This window comes from Pezoporus flaviventris, unplaced genomic scaffold, assembly GCF_033815535.1.
Source record: "Pezoporus flaviventris isolate CSIRO_AGI_PZ_B2104156 unplaced genomic scaffold, CSIRO_AGI_Pfla_v1 ptg000002l, whole genome shotgun sequence".
NCBI classification, from domain to species: domain Eukaryota; kingdom Metazoa; phylum Chordata; class Aves; order Psittaciformes; family Psittacidae; genus Pezoporus; species Pezoporus flaviventris.
Window position 1 is genome coordinate 44,013,866 of NW_026892550.1, and position 24,495 is coordinate 44,038,360.

General features: G+C 39.1%; 1 protein-coding gene across 1 annotated transcript in view; it reads right to left on the minus strand.

Moving 5' to 3' along the window:
* FHIP1A (FHF complex subunit HOOK interacting protein 1A) overlaps positions 1-13,823 on the minus strand; it is a 78,506-nt gene extending 64,683 nt beyond the window's left edge. Inside the window, exon 1 of the mRNA XM_061477098.1 lies at positions 13,804-13,823. The gene's annotated coding sequence lies outside the window, so the exon portion shown is untranslated. The remainder of the gene's footprint in view (positions 1-13,803) is intronic.
* Between the last annotated feature and the right edge of the window lie 10,672 nt (positions 13,824-24,495).

The following is a 24,495-nucleotide window of genomic DNA, read 5'->3' on the forward strand; positions in this document are numbered from 1 at the left end:
GAGTGCTTTACATATCAGATGTGGTACCATTCCCAGACCAAGCCCATGTTTTTCATGGTGCTATATTACACGATAACAAATCTTCTCAAAACTTAACATTAAGCAAGCTTTATATGATACCCACTTATATACAGCAGAATGAGAACTAATAATGACTGCAAATGAAGCTGAGCTGATTTTAGGCAGAACAGACACCTCTGTGCTCTGCCTCCCAATGCTTTCCACTCCAGGAACACATGTCCAAGGTGGTTCTGTACAGCAGCTGTTTATTAATTTTGGTTCTGTGTGAGGCAAAACTGGCTTCACCATTATCAGAGACACACTGACTTCGGAAACATTAGAGCCAGATTTAATGTAGTGCTCTTCCCTGCCATGCCAGCTCTGACACACCTAAACTATTTCTGGATCTATAGCATGCTTGCTATAGATCTATAGTGCACAGTCCAGATAACCTGGCGATGCACCGTTGTGAACTGACATTCCACATGTATGGTCAATATGGATTACAAAAGTTTTGCACAATATAAATTATGAAGTTATTTAATCAGATATAATGCCTACTGCACAATAAGCAAGATTTCTTTGCCTATTGTGCAGATCACTGGCTTTCTCAGTAACTCAACATAACTGCTGCTTGAACTTCCTTAACCATTACACAGAGTAGCAGGTTCAGAAGAAAAGCAAAGTGTGAAATTTCAGTGCTGCTTACCTGTAAAAGACGACTTTACAGCAAATATGCTTTTATTGTGTAAAAGATTACTCAAATCAGGATATTATTCTACTCTGTATATACAACAAAATCTGGCCCATTATAGCTGGTTTTGCATCCAGATTGCAAGTAGACCTATCATGCAAATCACATGTAAATTAAGCTGGATAGATAAAAATTAATGTGTGTACCCAATTCTGATTTTTGGGTGACCAAAAACACTCTGTTAGGCAAGGCAAATTTAAGCCTGCAGTGCATTACTGGGTAGCTCTCTACTACATTGTAGATGCATGCAGGTGCAGCACATTTGGACAGTTCAGAAAGTATCCTGAGAATAAGCATAAAAAAAGTAAAAATACACCATTTCTCTGGCTCAGTTAAATTTAGAAGTCAGACTAAAGCACATACAAGAGCTGAATGGCAGCTCTACTGCAGTTTCACATATTAAGGTTAAAAAGCAGCAAGCAGGCCAGCTGACAAGGACATAACCGACATTAAAGGCAACAGCAGCACATCCAATTTCCAGTGCTACAGTCACTACCTCAAGTGTGTTTTGTTAACACTGAAGTATCAGTGCCTGTACAAACAGAGTATCTTACATCAGTGTTTCCAGTTTTAACATATTCAAGAATCCCATAATGTGTTTTGTTACTTTTTCATGTATAATTCTGATACGAGGCTTAGTCTCTCACCCAGGGCAATGCGCCCTGTTCAGTTTAATGGCCACTTGACTCCCCTTTCTTAGAGCAGAATAGAAAACTATAAAAGGTTCTTTTTTTAATTTGTTACTTCCTTCGAGGCTCCCCCTTTCACACCCGATTTTTCAACGTACACACTCTAATTACCAAAATCCTAGTTCTGTAGAGCCTTTTGCCAAAGGATCGAGTAGCTTCAGACAAAACCGAGTTAAGAGCCAATACTGCAAATTTTGGTTTTGAGGTGTTGCAGTACCAACTTGGGTGAACATCCTAAGCATTCAACTGACTCATCAAAACCCACAGGAAACAACCACAGCAAAGAATCTGTAGTTATAGCTAAGGAGTGAGAGCTGCTCTTCTTTTTACCAACCCAGAAGAATTCCTTCCACATTCTGCTCTCCTTCTCAGCCAGGATGGGAACAGAGCCCTTTGTCAGGGTTAGCTTAGCCAGCAGCCTCTTATACTGGCAGCTGCTTTCACACATAGCAGGGAGACTGAAGAGACAGAACAAAGTTTAGCACTATCAGCCCAAGCTTAGGACTTAAAAAAGGAATACAGTCTTTTCCCACTTTGCATACCACAGTTCAAACAACTCCCCAGTGCAATGAACTATGCCCCTTCCCTCCTGCCCCACAATGAAAAGGTATTTTTGCCATGTGCTGTAACTGGCAGAAACTTCCAGTCCAGGCTCACCAAACAGGATTAATGCAGATATATTCTGCACATAGCTGAGACCCTCTCTTTTCAGTCATGATGTACTTGTATCTATGCATTTCTCTCACTTTGTCAAAACTACCTATAACAATGATCAGGGCAATTTTCTTACAGTAATTCCTGTATATCTAGAATAATGTTTTAAATTGTTCAGCCATTTGGTGTCTGATCTCCTGGAGACAGCCTGTCATACTGCTGCACATATCGTGTGAGTGATAAAAATAAAACAGGTAAAATCAAGAGAGGTGTATCAAGGAACCGACCAGGCAGGCACAAGTAGTCAGGTTTTTTTACCCTCTCCTCCCTGCACACACACGCACACACACAAAACCCCCTAAACATTTCAAGCTCTATGACAAAAGTCACAGCTGGCACCAGTGCCACTGGGATGGGACCATATCAGTGAGCTTAGTAAAGTAAGGGGCAGCTGCTAACTACAATTTTTCAGTTAGAAAAACAGAGACCCTCTCACCATGGCTACCCACACACCATCAATGGAGAAGCCTTACATGAATTCAATAAATGCAGAATTTGTACAGGTTTTGATACAACAGAAGTAAACCAACAGAAGTAGAACCAGCACAATGTCTCAGTGGAAAAAGAGCTACAGAAATAAATGAGACAACAAAGCAAGAGGGGAAAAAAAAACCTGAACAATTACACAACAAAAAACCCACAACAAAACAAATCCACCACTGAATAAAGAAATCCAGAAGCCTGGAAACAAAACCAACAACATCCAAACAAAACCCCAGACACAGGCCCACCTTACGACACATTCTTAAAATGCCAAGTACAGTAGGCTGTTAATTTTTCACCTGAAGTCACTGCGTAACTTGGTCAGGGAATTACTCAGTTCTAAAAACTCTGTAGCCATTTCATTTCACCTTTCATTTCCTATTATCCAAAACTCAGAATCGTATATGCAGTTTATAGAAAAGTGCATAAGCCCTTGAATCCAGGATATAGATGGGATGCGCTGAGTGATTTTTCTTACCATAACTGATATATAAGAGAAAAAAGAAAATAATTAAAATATACAGATATGTTGGTATAAGCACAGTAAGTCCGATGTTATTTTTATCATACCGGAAACAGAATTTCTTCTTTCAATCAGCCCAAGATACATTTTCAATCCTTTTATCATGTCTCTATGTTCTGCATCATGAAGATAGATGAATGGCAATAGAATAGTGATAGATTAAAAATACTGACACTCAGGAGTACACGAAAGTACTTTAAAGAGTACTTTCAGTATAAATGTAAACATATGCTCGAGAAAATAATTATCTATGTGCCAACAAACAAACACAGCACTTCCCCAGGGAGAGATTTTTTTTCTGTGAACACCCTCTTGCTATTAATTGTGCAGGAGTCAAGGGCAGGGAATGATGCTGAGTCAAAGTTGTGGTAAATAAAAAAAAATTAACCACAACAGACATGCCTTTACCTAACCACTATTCTGACTCACACTAAAGTGGTCTTTCAAAATTCAACACTCAGGCCTGTAATTGATGCTTGCTTAAACAGTTTAGGAGATGGGAAATGCGCATACTGATCTCCTTTAAAAAGGGGGTCATAGAAAGATCACAGATTGGGCTACTCTTTGTAACTGCTAAACATCCACCTGGGAAGCAATCTGGAGACACAGAAGTTGTCACCTGGTCACTTGCACAAATAACATCCCAGCTGTGCACCCTGCTCAGGCTGTGAATACGCTGAGGTGAAGGAATACTGCAACGTCATCTCACTCCTGACTTAGGTAAGTGGGAATCCCACTTGCAGGGATCAGTTGTTGCAGCTACTCCCCCCTAAATAATTTTAAGACAATTATTCTATATCATGACATGCTTACTGCTTTTGTATGCTACTACAGCAATCTTCATGTAAACCAAATATCAGACAACACATAAATTCTATAGTTTGATGGGAACAGGGGCATGGGAGTCCATGCCCTCCTCAATAAGCATCCAGCACTGGGCTTGTTTCAATTAGATTCAAAGCCCAAAGTGCTTCAGAATATTTAAGAACTTTTGTAGACACTAATGGTGACATGGTAAATGAAACATGCCAACAGAGGTCATACAAGCTCAGCTATTTTATTGTTCATACCACGCTATTCAACATATTCTGAAAAAGGAACACTACATACTTTTATATATGTAGAACAGATGCACTTCCATGACCTACCCAGTCTGCACTGTAGAAGACACAGATATAAGATACACTGCCCCATACCAGTTCAGGTGGTTTTCTGGAGTACATGTTTGTAAAATAACCATGCAAACAATTTCCATTATAAGAGAAAAAAAAAAACATTCATAAAGAGCATCAACAACTCTGCTCAGAGGCTGTCATGTTATTTTTTGGGGGTTTATTTTGGTTTAGTTTTTTTCCACCCTCCCAGTTTCAGGAAAAGTGAGTTCTGAACAAGGTCATTCATGAGACTGATTCAGCTGCTGCCTTGCCTTTCGAAAGTTCCAGACTAGTTTTTCTCGTTTCTTTTAAGAAAGCAACACAATAGGACCATAGATTCATCTCTCAAAATAACTATTGTTGGGCACCCAGCTCTAAGCAATTGGCTTAGCCTCTGCAAGCACTTCGTTACTGTCCTTCTACCTGTTTATATTTCTCAATTTGGAGCACATTATTCCCTTCTCCATAGTTGCTTCCCACATGTTCATTCATCTTGGTTTGACTTGCTGGATTTCTTCAACTGGGTTTCATTAAACAGTCTGGATTTTTCTTTCCAGATGCATGCTAGGTTTACTTTCAATGAAGTTAAGGTAGATTTACACCAAGGAAAGGAAAACAGAATCCAGGCACACAGTTTTAAGATTAAAGACACAACAAAGCTTTCTAGGCTATGAATTTTAATACTCAAAGATTAGCAATTCACCTTAATGTCCGTTCTATCCTTCTAATGTCAGTTGTATCCTCCACAACAAAACAGTTCCTGATAGAAATTTTACTAAAAGCATAGCTCCAAAAGATGGGGTGAGCCAGTAGATTAGTACATAGTTTCCAAGAGAAGGAGGTCCTGTCCTATCCCTTGCCCTACAACCCTAGCATATTTATTTTGTACTTCAGTTCACAAAGGAAGTCAGTTTAACAACAGCTCTAAGAGTCAAAAGCCCACATCACTACAACCTTGGAACAGAGGCTGAAGTCAAGGGTGCATGGAGAGGTCAACACAGACAAGCTTCCATCTTTGGCAGGGACTTCATGAGCTCTGCTGCTCTTGGAATTACTTCCCACTTTTTATTTCCATAGCTGTATATGTAGAACCAGCAAGTCAAATTCTGAAGATTCACAGCCAGTAATTAATATGTTAGCTCCGCTGTATGTTACAAGAATTTAAACTTGCTAGCAGTAAACATGTTCAAAATGTCAAGAGACATTGGATCCCTGGTACCACCTTATTCTGAAGTGACCAAACGCAAGAGAAATTTTTCCAGGGATGACAGCCACTGTGCCCCTGTAAGGGACAATCTGGATAAAGGAGATGTATGGAAACATGACATAAAACACCAGCAGAAACGGACAAAAACTCATTAGGTATACTGAACATGATCGCCAGTCAAAATATTCCCAGAAATTAATCTTTTTGCAAACAAATTAATAAAAATTCCTTATTTTCTTAAAATATACTTTTTACGTCCTTTCCTCCTCTGGAACTGGAATAATTCTGGTTTCGCAAAGATTGCTATGCTATTTTATTTCTCCAAGATTAAACCTCCAACTCTGCATCTGGCCAATGGCTATCCCAAGCTGAATACAATCTTTGGACGCCAGCAGATTCTTCTGCATTTCAACTAATACTAGGACTGTGCTTACACCTTCCTGTCCACAACGAAAAGTAATAGAGCATACAGCAAATTCCTCACCTATTCTATCCCAGCTTCACAGATCTTTGGTATGGAAGGAACTGATTCCAGAATGCATTTAAAATTACTTCAGTAAAAAGACTTTAGTTCCCATCTTGAAATACACTTTGCCGTGCAGCTGACACAGTTTTGGAAGGGAAAACAGACTGATAATGTCCCCTTAAGATAAGGAGAGAAGCCGGAAAGTAAGCTGTTCCTCTCAGGCATAATACTTTTTTTGAGCTCCCCCTGGGATGACATCTACCATTACTTCTTTAATCACAGCAGAATAAAGTTTGTCTTGCCATTCATGAATAACAAAAAGTCAAGCTGAATTTTCTAAACTGTTTTCAGAAGCATTTCAATTTCTTTGGCTTTTGAAAGAGTTCTCCCCACATCATGGCTTCAAGGGCTTAGAACTGAAATATTTCATTGGTTAACAAAGTGCTCCTCATCTTCTATCATAATTTACAGTCCTTCATCAATTGATCAAACTCCAGCTACTAAATGTTCTCTTACATTCACTGAAGATGCTACGACATTCACAAAGCAGTGAAATATAAGTTCACACTTCTTTTTTTTCCCCAATATCATACTGCAGCCTACTTACTCACTAGAATCACCCATAGAATCAGGTAACTGCCAGAGTGTTTTATGAGTCTGTTTTTAAAATGAGAAGATCAGTACTTAGATCTGTAAAGACCACACTTTAGAATAAATTTTAAAGTTACTGAATTCACACATAAAATCTTCATCCCCACAGCATCTTCAAAAGATTCATCTTTTTCATTTTTTGCAGCTGGTTGCTCAAGGGTATATATAAACAATTATTTCATGAGGCTAAAATGAAGGCTCCCCTCCAGCACATCCTACAACAATAATATTCTGCTGCTGGTGTGTGGAAAATGTATTTTCTGTACGCCACTTGAGAATCTACTACATTTTGCAGATCAGCAATGTAATTTCAGCACACTGGGAGAACAAATTTTCAATTCAAACAAAGCTCATTAGGACTTAACCAGCAAAACTAGGAATGATTAAATATCAACATCCTGACATGGAGTTGTGCAGTTGTGTTTTTTTTAATAATGTTGTTATATGCCTTCTCAGTGTAACTGGGTAGCCATTAAGTGTGAAGAACAGCTATGAAGTGAGAGAAATGCTACTGAAGAAAATCAATGTTAAGTGGTACTTACCAAGTTATTTTCTAGTATCCCTTTTTTATATATATGAAGGACCCCAAACAGCTTCAGAAAGCAATCAGATTTTAATTGTACAGTGATTAAACTAACACCAACTGTTCTGCACTGAAACAAAATATTTATACATTTCTTGCACTTTAAGTTCAGATGTTGGTAAAGTAAATCCCAAAGCAGTACCAATCAAGTCAATGAGTTACAGTAATTTTACCTAGGAAAACACAGACTTTGGGTCAAGTTTTCAATACTCTTTTGGATTAGGCTCCTTCTGCAGTAGGGCAGTCATTGCAGTTTTCCCTGAATCTTCCCCTGAAAAGATTCAACAATAAGAGACATTTGCATACGGCCTCTGTGCCACAGCTAGAATGCAGTGAAAGACTTTGCCTTCCTCTTGAATGTAATGTCCCTATGAGAAGAGAAGCAAAACCAGCCCCATGTGTTTCATAAAGCAGTTTCCATGCACACTTCAAAAAACAGCTTCAAAACCTGGGACTGAAGTAGTCAGCTGCACACTTTTACAATGCATGGAAATGGCCTACAAGAAAACAGCCTGTAAGACACTTGCACTTTATTAGTAGGAAGAGGAAGCTTTTGAGTTGAATGGACAAAAAACATAATATAGTAAATCATTTTGCAAACTACATGCTAGTTCCAGCAACCACTGCCCTTCAGTAATGTATCATATTTATCTAATCACTTCTACCTTCTCTTGGTTAAGACAAGCCACAGTTCATTTTAATTAATGGAGCCACAAAAGTGGGATGAAACAAGTATTCTGCTTAGCTTGCATTATGTAAACTTGAGCACACATGTGGCAATGGGATTAATTAATTTACTACCCCGTCAATTTCTTCACTTTGAACCTCAAACACTGCCAGGAAATCTCATTAATCTAACCTAGGTAGTAAAGAAGTTTCTCCAAAATTCCTTCTCAATAACATTATACTTACACTGTTCAAATCTTTGCTTTAGAAGACTTACAAGAAAAAATAATCAATGTAAATTTTACAACATTCAGCTTAAAATGAAACTAAGGCCACAAATACTGCTTTAGAAAGCCCAATGGTAGACTTGAAGTAGTGACATTGCTTTTTCATTAACCCCATTCTATTTCTAGCAAACCGGAGTTTAAAAAAATTGTCCAGAATCCAGGGAGATAAACAACAATGTACAATTCATAGCCCTGAAACATACACTGAAGCAGACACAGAGTCCCTTAAAAAAAATTAAAAGGAGTATACAATACATGATTTAAACACCTACAACTTTGATCCTGCATTCTCCTCCCTCTGGATATCTTCTCTTCCCAGGTCTATTCCTTCACAAGTGCTAATTTGTGATGAATTATAGAACTCATTGTTATAGGCCACAGCAGGTATAAAATTATACATGATTTTCAAAAACGAATAGTCAAATTCATAACAGAAAAAAAAAAAAAAAAAAAATCAAGGAATTTTCAGAACAGAAAGATTATTAAATAACCCACGGAGTGCACATGGCCAGAGATGCTGCCATATACTTCGACTATGAACATATTCCACCCTGTGCAGCTGCCACTGGAAAACACCATTGTGCCAAGTTGATCTTCGACCCCAGCCAGTATGGATGCTCTTAAATTCTCATTTCAGTCATAGGTGTCAGCGCACCCAGTGGGATGGAACCCAAACCCAACCAATGGGAAAGTGCTGAACCACATGCAAGGCCCTCTCTGGTTTTAAATTGAAACAGCATTTCTGAGATGTGGCCACCAAGCACCCCAGCTTCTGCACTTCCACCAGGCTCCTGCCCCCTTCCCTCAAGGGCCATAAACCCACCAACTCCTGTTGTAAGAAGAGTTCAACTTGAAAACCCTCACTAATCCTCACTGCTTCATATACAACAAATGCATCAAGCATTGTTATCTCCATTGCTTGTCAGATTTGCAAGAAGCTTGCCTGACAACAGCTATGGAAAGGTTCCTCTGGTGTTTTTCTGTTCAGCCCAAGAGATTTTAGGACTGCAGAAATAAAATCTAATGAGTGAGTTTATATTTAGCCTTCCAATTTAATCAATCCTTGCAGACCAATATATCAACACTGTATCTTATGTCTGTCTTTCATTTATTCCAAGTTTACGTTTTGAAATAATAATCAACATAGTGCAATTAATCCACACTTGGAAAAATGAAGTCAGCTTTATCTAAAAGCCCTCCAATTTTAAAAAATGTTGGAACGTGAAGAAAAATAATACAAAGGAAAACATCCCATCAGCTGAGAATCCGATCCTTAGAGATTTTGTTCTGCAGTTTTATTTCATATTAGCCTGACTTTCTCCTGATCAGTTTGCTGCCATCACAGTAGTATTTTTTCCTCTAAAATAAAAATAAAACCAGCATTTTTTATTATTATTGTCGTGGTTTAAACCCAGTCAGGTAATTCGTTCGCTCACTTCCCCCCCTTTCTTGCCCTCCCCCTGCTCACGGAGGGATGGAGAGGAGAATCGAAAAGAATGCAACTCCCACGGGTTGAGATAAGAACAGTTTAGTAACTAAGGTATAACACAAATCACTATTGCTACCACCAATAATAAAAATGATAAAGGAAATAACAAGGGAAGAGAATACAACACCTCAGCACCACCCGACATAACTTGCCCCCCTCAGCCCGACCAAGCACCGACCGATACCTCCTCCAAACCTGCAGACTCCCAGCCCTTCCGGCTCACTCCCAGTTACATCCTGGGCATGACGTGCTGTGGTATGGAATACCTCTTTGGTCAGTTTGGGTCAGCTGTCCTGTCTCTGCTTCCTCCTGGCTTCCCCTCCCCCCTGGCAGAGCATGAGGCTCACAAAGTCCTTGGCCAAACCAAAACATCCTTGTTATCAGCTCTGTTCCCGAGCTGAAATCAAAACACAGCACTGCACCAGCTACCAAGAAGGAGAAACATGATTGCTACTGCTGAACCCAGGACAGAAATATATATATATATATATATAAAAAAAAGTTAAGACTATCATAAAATCTCTTAATTTCTAACACTGATTTTACCAAATCTCCTACATTTAGCATGGTCATAAATTCCCTTAGGTTTCATATGGCTGCTATTAAGCACAATTTACGCTGATTTAATACTAAGGTGAAGCCTGAATGGTACCTACTCACTATTCTTATTTCAATGGGACCAAAACTGAGAAACAGAGTTGTCACTGTCAGAAAACTAGTCTCACGTTTCCACTTCATCCTGCCAGTGGACTTGTCTATCTCCTATTGCACACTGCTAACTTCCCCACATTGTGCTTAATTCTTCAGGGAAAATACACACTTACCTAATTAGACTCAAGACACAAGCAATGACAAGTAAGTCAAGATTGTTGGACAAAGCGTTCTTTGTGACATATCCTGAAACTTTACAATGAATAGCCCACATTACATCATATATAACCACAATTTTTAGCTTGAGCCGAAAAAGAGCAAGTGTCTTAGGCATTTACAAAGTAATGCATGCCTATTTGTACTCTTCAAAATGCCAGGCAGTTGTGGCCTTTACAGACCTCTCCCTCAGCATCACGTGAGAGCAAATTTGTACACTAGTATACAGTGACGAAAGAGAAGTAAGAATTCTTTAAATTATTTATAGAACATCTACTGCTCCTGAAGAAGGCCATGCCACGTAGCCTACAACTGGCCCAAGGAATCCTATGAAAGTATAAAATGTAAACCATGTAGTAGCTCTTCTCTATAAAGAGTTTGTGAAGCTCAAGGTAGTTTACAAATTACCTACATGAGTAGAACAGAATCTTCCTCTATAATACTAGTTTCTGATAACTGATAGCAACCAAGTTTTTACTGGATCGCTCCTACAACCAAACTCAATAATGAATGAAAAAGACACTTCTCTCCCCACATGTCTGACTTTTAACTTTCCTGTTTCTGGTTTTTATGCTTTGGTTTGGTTTGGTTTTGTTGTGGGGTTTGTGTTCTTTTTTTTTGGGGGGGGTGGTGTTTGTTTTGGGGGGATTTTTTGGTTTGTATTTTGGTTTGTTTTGTTGGTTTTTTTTTTAATCAGAACAACTCAAAACCCTACAAACCTTTCACTGGAGGTGGCGAACACATAATCCCCCTCCCTCAGGAATAACACAGCTGAAAGGAAGCATAATCCTAAAATCCTGAATACAAACTAAATAACATTACTACTGTTAGCTAAACCAAGGGGAACTCACACATACCAGTATAATTGATGACTTGAACTAGCATGGGATAGGAACTAGTGAGGACCAGAGGAAGACTTCACAACACTGTTAGTTCATGTCACTTTCTACCATCAGTGACTGTACTGCCTTTCCACTAGCATAACTAAATTTTAAGTTAGGACAGAAGAAACAACTAACTGAAAGCTATACACTGCTATAAACAAGGTTACAGAATGAGACTGGGCTATAGTTTAAGCTAACAATTGATTTTCTTTTGTTTTCTATAAGGACAGAGAAATAGACTTGCCTTTATGACATAAGATATTAAATTCTAACACTACAAACCATCTAAAGAACAACTGTTATCTACAGCAACCGATTAAGAAATACTCACTTTGGCAATCAAAGCTGCTTCCATACAGCTACAGAATCATGAATCAGCTGTAGCTTAGTATATGTAAAAGGTGATATTAATTCCATTTCAGCTTTAGTGCCATCTGTCTTGGGAACACGTAGGTCTTCTGGACAATCACCCTGCTAGTTGAGCTCCACAAGGCTTGACATTCTGAAACATTTTAATTATTTGCATTTAATAAAATAGGTTTACAACATTGTCAGCGATGCCAATTAATTCCTTCAGACAGTGGAAACAATAACATAATAAATACTTAACTTGTCAAGCATCAGTGTATCTACAACCCCTCAGTTTCCTAAGGATACTCTGATATGATACTTTGAGAACTTGCACAATACATTACAGAAAATGGGATGCCTCCCTAACCATTGCAAAGCACATTAGTAGGAAAAGAATAATATCCTTACTTAAAGCTTGACAAAATGTCTGTTTCCCATTCACAGGTCAGCATCAAGAACTGCAACAAACTGCATCAAGAAAGAGGTGGAAGAATGACTGTGTAGCCTTCCAGGGAGGATAAAACCAGCCACATGCTACACGAAAGACTGCTGAAAGATGGAGTTGATATTCATAAAGCAAGTATTTGGAGTTTTAAAAATAACAAACAAGGCACAAGAGTTTCCCAGATAGGTAATATTCAGTTGATATATACCAGCTAGTCCTATTTTTTCTAACCAGTTTTAAAGAAAATCTGGGTATACAATAATCACTCGTTCCTGCTGTTTATGAAGTATCATTTCCTATTTGTTCCCCTTTCTAATTTTGTTTGACAGGTATAAATAGCCTACCTGATGTAACCAACACAACTCTAGAAACCAAACATACTGCCAGGTTTCAAGCTTATCTGCACTAATCCAAGTCTTACTTCACACCCATACATTAGGCTCCCTCCTACTAGCTACCCTGGACTTCTCTTACGCACACAACTTCCTTATGTCAATCTTGCAATTAACATCCACATATACTTGCCAAAGGACGCCAACTCTTCTATGAAACATTCCAACCATGAAGACCACACCCCCTTCAGGCTCTTTCATCACCCCATTTTGCAACCTGAAAATAAGCTTCTCTTGGGAAGGCGACTCATAAGTGTTCAGCACTTTTCAATTTGTAAAAACATCTTATCTAATAAAAAAAGGCACATGTGTGATGTTGCATCAAGGACCAGGTGATTCTTATGCTTGTAGATCAGGTCAGGGAAGAGATGTATCTGCATTTTCATCTGTCAGCTGACTAGTTTCACTGCAGAGTAAGATGAAGTAAGATGATCCAGTGACAAACCAAAGTCTATGATCCTCTACCCCTTATTCAGCAGCTTTTGTTGTAAAATTATTTCTAAAGTTTCTATGCTCAATTTTTAAGCACAGATAGAGAAGATGAGTCTTTCCTCCTTCAATTCTTCCTGTATCCTACAGTGTACCTGCTAGAGTCAGAGGGTAAAAATAAAAATGTACACTCTTGACATGACAGGCTTTTCAACTATTTCATACTCCATAGTCTGAATGACACAGAGGTATTCTGAAACAAACAAAAAAAAAACAACCAGTCTTTCCAACTCAAGAAAATCCTGGTGTGCAGTCTGTGGAGTTCTCATCAATATGCCACTGATAATCTGTCACTGACTTGGAGGTTATAGAGGTCACGTTCTATTGTTTTCCAGAAGTTGCAGGGCACTAAGAGATGGCTAAAGCACATTTGATAATTGCCATGAATTTATTTCACATGTAAGCAGTTTCTGTGGTTGGCACAGGAATATTATGCAACTGTCATCCTCTTGGAACATATTGTATAGTACTGGACAAGAACTGAATCACCAAACATTGACAGGATGCTCCAGAGCCCACATTATCCAAATGCAGCTCAGTGCTACTAGAGCCTCTACCTGACTGAAGTCTCAAGCCCTGTTTCCAGAGGACAGACATCCATACCACAAAACCCAATCTTGACACACAGCATTCCAGAAAGCTCATGGTTCAGCAAACAGGCTTCTATTATGAATTACCTACTACACACACACACACACTCTTACTTTACCTGCAATTAAAGCAAGTCAACAGGTCAGCAAGGAAAAACTTGTTCTAGCAGCTGTTCCCTCTGGTGGACAATCTAGATTAAAGTTTCTTCAGCTGACATCGTTCAGCTGCATTCAGCTTTCCACTACAGACCAGGAAACGAAAAGAAAGCAGAAAAGTAAAAATTATCATAGTCTATTAATAGAAATTACCTGCCCAAGAGTTAAATGAAATTTAGCAATTTAACAACAGGGAAAAGGGGAACGAACCATCTTAAAATCAGCAGCATGATAAAAATCTCAATTATACAAGAGAAGCAGTAACAAAGTATATTCCTCAGCATGAGATAGGTCTGCCCAGGCAAGATCAGAGTTTCAAGCCTTCCACCATTCCCTGGGTGAGAAACCCTTAAACACCAATGCCATCATCAGCTATGAGGCCACACCACTGCAGAAGAAATCCACACTTCCCTTGCTCGCTGCCCCCTGTTCACTGCTGCAACCCAAAACCATTTGCATCCATGTTGCGCCTCAAAAACACTTGCGCATCACACACTGAATATGACTGAGGTAATTAAACTGTTCTTGGCTAAAAAGTAACCACTGGAAAAAAAAAAAAAATGCAAAACCAGAAAAAAGTGGTATGACACTGAATGCTAAAACGGGCTATGCTGCCAAAAAGCTGATTACAAACCTCAATTTTCAGACAGGAAATGCATCATACCAACATCTTGTTAAACAAGCTGAACACATTCAAAGGCAAAGGAGAAGAAATCCAAATCTTTCTGTCAACACAGGAGTCATTTATATTAAATTTATATTTGACATGTAACAAGGCTACACACATACGAAAAAATGCAAGTATGAAAGGGTGTCTGTTCATTTACACAGTGCTTAGCATTCAAAATTGATTTTACAGACATCCTGCTAACCTGTCTGGCAGAAATTCTTCCAGACTACACAAATTAATTCAAAATAGGGAGGCTGTCACTTTTTCTGTCTTACAAGCAAGGAGGTAATATTCTGAAATAGTTTTTAGCATGCTGAAAGGAATCATAAAAAAGTTAAAAGATATATATATATATATCAAGGGAGGAAACAATTATTTTGCAAAAACATAACTTTTGGCTAAGAACTCACAGTTTAGACCAGGTCCTTAAACAGCTTTCCCATTGAAGGAACATGAACAAAATTAAAAGCTCATAGGAAGACACTATTGGTTTATTCATCACAAATATAACACAGTTTCAGTACAGGCTAGACTACATGATTCAAGAGATCCCTAACGATTTTATTTTAAGGATTATTATACTGGTTTCTCTACAGAGTTAACTAGAAAACTCTTAAGAGTCTTTTAGCATCAATATTCCCCTCTTAAAACAAAGAGGTTGTCCTAAAAATTATCATTTCACTTGAGTAAACTGGCTACCAGGGGAACCTCTCTGTCCTCCAAACCATATCTAGGACATGTCCTGCCAGTGCTTTAATGCAACCATGCTCAAGCCTGTGCCTCTGAATAACAGAAAATACTTCATGCCAACATGGAACCAGATTAATCCAGAGAATGCTATGAGCTAAGAGTTGGGGATTTTTTGTTAAAGTGCCCTTTAAATAACATGTAGGGATTTATTTTTTTTTCACAGAATCACAAAATAGTTAGGGTTGGAAAGAAACTTAAGATCATCTACTTCCAACCCCCCTGCCGTAGGCAGGGACACCTCACACTAAACCATATCACCCAAGGCTCTATCCAACCAGGCCTTGAACACTGCCAGGGATGGAGCATTCACAACTTCCCTGGGCAATCCATTCCAGTGCCTCACCACCCTTATAATAAACAACTTCCTCCTTATATCCAATCTAAACTTCCCCTGTTAAAGTTTTAACCCATTACCCCTTGTCCTGTCACTACAGTCCCTAATGAAGAGTCCCTCCCCAGCATCCTTATAGCCACACTTCAGATATTGGGAGGCTGCTACGAGGTCTCCACACAGCCTTCTCTTCCCCAGGATGAACAGCTCCAATTTTCTCAGCCTGTCTTCATACGGGAGGTGCTGCAGTCCCCTGATCATCCTCGTGGCCCTTCTCTGGACTTATTCCAACAGTTCCATGTCCTTTTTATGTTGAGGACAGCAGAACTGCACACAATACTGCAGGTGAGGTCTCACAAGAGCAGAGTAGAGGGGCAGGATCACCTCCTTTGACCTGCTGGTCACGTTCCTTTTGATGCAGCCCAGGATACGGTTGGCTTTCTGGGCTACAAGCGCACACTGCAGCTGGCTCATGCTCATTTTCTCATTAACCAACACCCCCAAGTCCTTCTCCGCAGGGCTGCTCTGAATCTCTTCTCCACCCAGGCTGTAGCTGTGCCTGGGATTGCTCTGACCCAGGTGTAGGACCTTGCACTTGGCATGGTTAAACTTCATGAGGTTGGCATCAGCCCACCTCACAAGCGTGTCAAGGTCCCTCTGGATGGCATTCCTTCCCTCCAGTGTATCAACCGAACCACACAGCTTGGTGTCATCGGCAAACTTGCTGAGGGTGCACTCAATCCCACTGTCCATGTCAGCGACAAAGATGTTGAACAAGACTGGTACCAACACCGATCCCTGAGGGACACCACTCGTTACTGGTCTCCAGCTGGACATTGAGCCATTGACCACAACCCTTTGCGTGCAGCCATCCAGCCACTTCTTTATCCACCGAGTGGTCTCCTCTATCAAATTGATGTCTCTCTAATTTAGAGACAAGGATGTTGTGTGGGACAGTGTCGAACGCTTTACACAAGTCCAGGTAGATGACATCAACTGCTCTACCCCTGTCCACCAGTTCTGTAGCCCCATCATAGAAGGCCACCCAATTGGTCAGGCAGGACTTCCCCTTAGTGAAACCCTGCTGGCTGTCACCAAGCACCGTGTTGATTTTCATGTGTCTTAGCATGCCTTCCAGGAGAATCTGCTCCAAGATTTTGCCAGGCACAGAGGTGAGACTGACAGCTCTGTAATTCCCCAGGTCATCCATTTTCCCCTTCTTGACAATGGGGGTTATATTTCCCTTTTTCCAGTTGTCGGGAACTTCACCTGGCTGCCATGATTTTTCAAATATGATGGACAGTGGCTTAACAACTTCATTCGCCTTCAGGACCCGTGGATGGATCTCATCAGGAGGCATGGACTTGTGTATGTTCAGGTTTTTAAGACAGTCTCGAAGCAGATCATCTCCTACAGTGGGCCCAAGGTCTTCATTCTCACAGACCCTGCATCTACCTTCTAAGACTTGGGTGGTGTGGTCAGAGCATTTGCCAGTGAAGGCTGAGGCAAAGAAGTCATTCAGAACCTCAGCCTTCCCCAAATCCAAGGTAGCCAGTTCTCTCGACAATTTCCAGAGGGGGCCTACATTGTCCCTAGTCTGTCTTTTATTCACTACATACCTACCAAACCCCTCCCTGTTATCCTGCCATCCTTAACATCCCAAGCCAACATCATGGCCAATGAAGAAGAGTCATATGAGGAACAATCCCATTTCTGATCTGGCTAGTGCATGTTTTCCATTGTATGCTTAATAAAATATAACACATAAGACTGGCGCCATATTATCCTAATATATTCAGTGTTTCAGCTTCAACTGTAAGACTTAGTGAATCTTTGTTACTACTACTGAGGCAATAAAGAAAATCACAAAGGTCTGGTCTTTTGTAGTCTACAAAAGCATGATTTCTCTACGATATGCAGTTAAACTGCAGGTTTTAAAGAGAAGGGATCCAGAATATGGAAAGATTCTCTGATCACACATATGTAAAAAAAAAAAAAAAAATCCAGATCTGAAACTTTAACAATAAGCTATGGTAACTTTCCAGAACTCAAGTGCCTTTAGCTTCCCAACTCATTTAAAAACAAACAAACAAAACCAAAAACCCCACAAACACACACTGAGGTCAGAGAGCAAAAGAAGACTTAGTCTAGTATCTGAAATTCCAAGAACTTGAATAATCTAAAGAAACTCCAATTTCCAATCAGGATTTTGTATTTCATTTAAAAAGCTGTAACTAAATTAAAGCACTGCAGTTGTAACTAAACAGTGTGTCAGAAAAAGAGAACTCAAAAAGTTTCTGCCTCCCCGATTCTGAAAACTGTGACAAATGAGGACAATATGAAATAGCAGGTGAACTGCTCACAAAAAAAAAAAAACAACAAACAACTAGATATTTTTAAGAGTTATTTAAAATTACGATTATCAGGGAAAAAAAATGTATTAGCTTACATTGCTTGGATAGCGTGAAATTCTCTCCTAAAATGGGTGTTATAAGTATATTAAAAAGCTTGAGAATACAGAATCATAGAATAGTTAAGGGTTGCAAAGGACCTTAAGATCATCAAGTTCCAACCCCCTACCCTGGGGAGGGACACCTCACACTAAACCGTGTAACCCAAGGCTCTGTCCAACCTGGCCTTGAACACTGCCAGGGATGGAGCATTTACCACATCTTAGGGCAACATGTTCCAGTGCCTCACCACCCTCACAGTAAAAAACTTCTTCCTTATATCTAACCTGAACTTCCCCTGTTTTAATTTAAACCCATGTAAAAATAATTATTTCATAGTAGTAACCTTCATGAATTAAGATGTTCTACTTTATACCTTGGTATCATCAGTATCAGAATATAAGGCAATTTTTCAATGTTTCTTCAGCCCACAGCAGAGCAGTGTGTCAAACCTCCTTTTAACAGGCAGATTACAGGGACATCCTCAGAATGGCAAAGCTTTTTCAAGGATTTGTGAGAGTGTAGCCAAGAACCAGCCATCCTCTTTTACACAATTGAATTTGAGCTACAGATTATACTGCATTTTATTTGAGACTAAATTTGTCCTTAGAGACTGTACTACACCCCATGTATCATAACCTACACCACTACCCAGGCTATGAAAGATGCATGCCCTTGTGGTTTGGGAAATTTAAATTGCTTTCCTTATCTTTGCCTTTCCTGTGAAAGGCCAAGAAAATAACCCCAGAAACCACAGCCTACAGATTTATGAATCAACACAAAGACTCCCATTAGCAACATATGCCATTCAAAATCTCACAGAAACAGCAGATGGACTTTAAAACATTAAAAGAGATGGTAAAGATTAGCTTTGTTTCACACATGCATGATGGTAATTAAGAGAAAGAACACACCACAGAAGCGATACATCCTGGGAAACTTCCCTAGGTGAGTAAAAAGGCAGAAAAAAATCTCCTAAACTTAACTTTTAAAAAATCATGCCTATATTTGCTTTTGCTTTAATAATCAGTTGACATGGCAGGACTTCCTTAAGTCTTTGTTTTTCTCTTGCTATTCACAGCTTTGCCCAATACCATCCAGCTGAAATCAAAACCTTTGTTTAACATCACTGCTGTTATCCCTAGCACTCAGATAAGAAATCTCACACAGTGAAGAGCCATCTCTCTTTGGTGCTGTTACTGGACAATTAATTAAAGGAAAACAGTTCATGTACCCAAATAAACACAGGCTAAAGGGCAGCACAACAGAGGCTTGTTTACAACATACAGTGGTTTACACAAACAGTTTGCCAAATTGTCACTAACACAAGCTGATTAAGTCTGCATAGCAGACAGCAGACAACACAGGTCTGGAAGCAGTAAAACCACAGTGGCTTGGAAAAACTGCCATACGAATATGACAAAACTGCTTTTGAAGCTAACCTAAGCATCTTCACAACACATTTCCTAGTACTCTGTGTTCTAGGATTTGTTCTTGCAGAGCCAGTGTGGGTACAGGCATGCCTATATCCTTTTTTTTTTTTCCTGTTGCTGTCTTATAACAGGGAGTTCCAGCTACTTTTCAACAGCCACAGCAATGTGAAGTTCTATGTCTCACTCATCTACTCCATGCAGATGAAAAGGAAAAAACTATCAACTTCTGGTTCCTCCCTATCAGATGAGACAAAAGAGGTAGCGAGAAAAGGAATTCTCAGCAGCACAGTAAGCATCTCTTATTTACCAAAGGATCAAAAATCACCTCAAAGTCATCTAGTCCTTCCCCCTGTGCCATGGTAATACCCATCATGTTTCTGTCACAACTCACAGATTCTTACATCACCCATTCTTAAAATTATTCACAAATTTTCCCGATAATATATTCAAATGCAACAGTGCATTAGCAAGCAAGGAAAGATCGCTGTGAGAAATATGTAGAGTACCCCTCACTCTCTCATTTCTCTGCTCTTTCTCTTGTTCGAAGCTAAAATAACAGCTCCTGGTTCATTCAGCCATTCCTCCAGTACCCAGGTATTCTTACTGCTCCTTTCCAGACTCCCTGTAATGGGTTTATATTACTTTTTTTTTCTTAATTAATAAATTCCACCTTTAAAACTGGATACTACCTCAACAGTGGCTACATAGATACTCCATTTTATTTACAAAGTATACTCTGTTCTCACACAAGAGATGCAGTCACAGGACCCCACAGTAAGAACTAGAAAGGTCCTAATGGTTTACTGAAGGAAGCCTCAAGGAGAAGCATTTGGTCCTTCTGATCTTCTCCATTGCTCCCATCAACCAGGGGGCAGCAATTACTTTTTAAAATCCTCACAGTGTTTGAAGTAAGGAACTGGAACCTGAAAATCAGCCCTGAGGAAAATACCCCAAAAAATTATATATATATATATATAAACAAAGAAAGAAACCCAAAAAAAACCCACAAACAACAAAAAAAACCAAACACATAAAACCAACCAACCAAAAAACCACACACACAAACATGTATTCTAAAGGCAAAATTCAACCATTCTGTGATCTTGCTATGATGTTCTTTAGTTTTACATAACAATGTTGGCTCTAATTATTATTCCTGTCATCCACTATAAATACCTAAATCATCCATATATATAAAAAAAAAAACAACCACCCCAACAATGACACATATTCTCAAGAGTCCTTTCCTGGCAAAAAGTGATTTTCAAGTAGTTTAGCACTCACCCGCAGTCAATTCCTCCAGACATTCTTTAATATGAGTAAAGTTCTGACATTTTCTATCATAAAGAATCAATCTATCAGAGATCAACTGCTCCTCTCCCGTTAGCATTCTGGAGAAAGAAACTGCATTAGTCTAACATGGTATAATCTTAACAATAAAATCATATGGGCTACTCCTCATTTCTTTGTGAATTAAACCCTCCTAAAACAATAGAAAATGACAAGAAAAATACTGGAACAAATAATCAAAGTTAATCAACTGGGACTGCAAATGCTCATTTCCATTTCCCACTCCCAATATCTCTAAAGACAGACACTATAATCACTTTTCTCATTGTCACAGTAATACATTCATCTTCTATGAGTTAAGTAACTGCAGCAGCTCAGGGATTACATCAACCAGCTCTTACCTTCTCAATAGCATTTTTAAACACTTCAAGCTTAAACTTATCCAAATGCTCTATAACTTGTTCCTTCCTCACACCAGCTTAGGGTTTTAGCACTTGCCTTGAACAACATGTTCACCTCCCGAGTCCCTGTCTCTTGTATTAAAGATGAGGTGAATTAAAAAAAAAAAAGGAACTCAATCTGCTTTGTGTTGTCTGTCCAAAGTTTCAGTCTTCAAACAGCAGCAAACCTTCCTGGTCTTTCTTTTTAATAACATTATATTTCTGTAATTATTTCTGTTACCCTTTTTTGAGTTGGCTATTCTGAATGTTGCATTTTAATTATATTGTGCTTGTGCTTTACTTTTACACTTGTCCCTGGCAACCCAGCCTGAATTCCCTTTCCCTCCTTGTGTTTGATATTAAAGAGTTCATTAGTAGCCAAGCCAGCCTCTCATTACTTTTCATATTTTTCTCTGTGGAGGAATAGTTTCAATTTCTGCCATTAACATAATTTCCTGAGGGAGAAATCTCTCTTTTTTTTTTTTGAGTCGTCTTTTTTTTTTTTCCTCTCTTAATCAGGCTTACCTGAAGTCTGCATTTCTAAAATTCCATTGTTCTATTTTAGCACAAGTCCTCCTTCCTAGTCTCTCATTTTCTCACTCTTGCACAAATTACGTATCTTCTTCTGACTTAGAAGCTTAGAAGAGCCTATCCTCTGGCTGCTTTCCTCATAATTAGCACCTTTACCAAGGTCCTCCAAGAATTACTAGGAACCTGCGTCCCACTGCACTATAACTAGGCATTATGCCTAAGTAATCAGAATCACAGAGTTACTTGGGTTGGAAGGGACCTTAAAGATCACCTGGTTCCAACTCTTTTCACTAGACCAGGTTGCTATCCTGTCATCTGGATGATTACTGCTAGGTGCTACAAACACCCTCATACAGAATATCTTCCTGATTTGCCAGCCTTCAGTCACCTCTACCAAGACAGTACCAACATTATTTTTCCTTTTTATTCAAACAGATTGTCGGTAGAGTTAATTAAAATGGAGAAGTTTGTTTATTCTGCCATCAACTGTCTTTCCAACTCTTTTGTGCCATAGACCCTAATATTCCTGTACTTGAATAAATATTATCTCAGAATATTTGAATGTACTTTGGAACAATAACTACTTAGATCCCATTATGTGCTGTCACTAAACCCAATGCTGAGTGCTCCTGATATGCTGCTGTTGAGCCGATGCCTCTTTTATACCTAAACTGTGGTTACTTTAAATGTTTGCCAAAACTCTGTACAAAGGTTACCACTAGTAATGGAATATGCCTTGCTGCCAAAGCAACAAAATTTTATCCCCCACCCTTGCTGCTAGTTTAAAATCAAACAGTAACTTTCCACCTAATGAATCAGTGCATATGTACCCACTATGGTAATGACATAACACAGCAAGTACTAAATCTAACTTAGTTTTATCACTTCCTAAACTAATACAACATCCATGAAATGAGAGGGATGAATATAACTTTAGAATTTTAAATTGGCAAGAGGAAGAGTCAGGTATCATTTCATTCATCTTTATTTCAGTTAACTTTTTAAAGTGTATCTGCATACAAAGTAATTCAAACGTTGCTGAATTTCACTGATGGCTATTGGAAAAAGTTCATGCAAACGCAAGCCACACATTCTGCTAATTTTTTTTTTCCTTTTAGGCAAAGGATAAAAAAAACATTAATACCTGGAGAAGTGCTCAGATACTTCTGAGCTACACCAAAAAGTGAAATAATACACCAAAAGTGAAATAATTCAGTTATTTTAACTGAGCTGACCTGATTATGAGCCGAGCCAAAGTCTGTGTGCCCAGAACTCCGTCTACTCCCTCAGTTACAGAAGTCCATCTAACAATGAGCATTATCACTTCCTTTGACCTTTGTCCATACATCCTTAATGTTGGGTGGTGGATGTACCATTTCTGACTTAACCCATTTTACTAGCGAGTAAGTCACTAAAAACAACACTACTTGCAAAAGATATAACTTGCAAATAGCATTCATCATAAATGTCGTGTTTGCTAAACTGCCTTAGATGTTTCTCTTCTCCACCCCCCCCCCACCCCCATCAAAAACGGTTCTTGTAAAAAGATAGAAGTTTCCCAACTCCAAGGACTCCACTGGCATGCAAGCAAAAAAAAAACTAGCTTGATATAGCCTAAGGAAAATTCCGTAAAACCATCTCAATACTACTGCTGTATCAACACTAGTTAAGAACCCCTAAGCACTGGACTGTTGCTGGCAAACATCACCACTGTAAAAATCACACCAGTGAAACTCTGCTGAAGGCAGATGTAACCAGTGACATCCATAAAACCTCTGGCAGCTAGTTTATGCTAATGTCTCCCTTTGGTGCTGGGACCAAAACATTAAAACCAGAAATCACTGTGGGGGCAAATCAGTTTCTGCCCTCCATGTTTACTTTCCTCCAACCTTTTTTTTCTTTTTCCCCCTCCAATTTTAGGAAAATGTACTTTCACTTCATGTTTTCATCTCTTCTTATGATAAAGAACTTTCTAATTGTTTACTTGAAACCATTCCAAGCAGGCAAGCATAATTAATGTGAATTGCTGACTTGCATTAAGAAAGGAAATTATGCATTTACACCTATTGCTGACTATGTGTCCTATGCTTCCCTGTACTGAATGGCAAAATGGCCAACTAAAACCAAAATAAGAAACAAAACAAACAAACAACAACAAAAAATGCATAATTCCACCACAAAGTAACAGACTAGCTGCATCCACTACTTCTTTGAAACTTGGAATTGTGCATCCCACTATGACTGATGTTCAGTGTCCATGACACAGGCATTCCACCAGAACAGAACAAGGAGCAGCCTACCCTTTTTGCAAGATTTTAATGGTTTGCACAAAAATCTTTGGCTTCTTAGTACTTGTCATTGCTGTACCTTAGGGATACAGTCAAATGCAGAGTGGACCAGAACCCTCACCTCCATGAATCCACATCTCACTGTGGTTGGGAGCATGCACCTCCCTCAAAGTCTAGCACTGACAATCAAGAGAGTTCCTCAAAGGGGTAGATGAGTCTTTGTCCTCTACAGGTTTTCTACAGGAATCCTGAATTTATGAGTCTGTGCTAAAACATATTTACAGCACTGGTGAGGTGTAAAAGTGTCACAAATGTTCAAGGAGTAAACAGCAGGGCTATGTTTAATAAAGCACAGGGGTCCAGTGTAAAAAGGTAACAAGGCAGGGATCTTTCACCTTCAACTTGTAATTATAACAGTAGCACCTCCCTACTCTGGCTCTCTTCGTCCCTTTTAAGTTCAAGATATACTTGC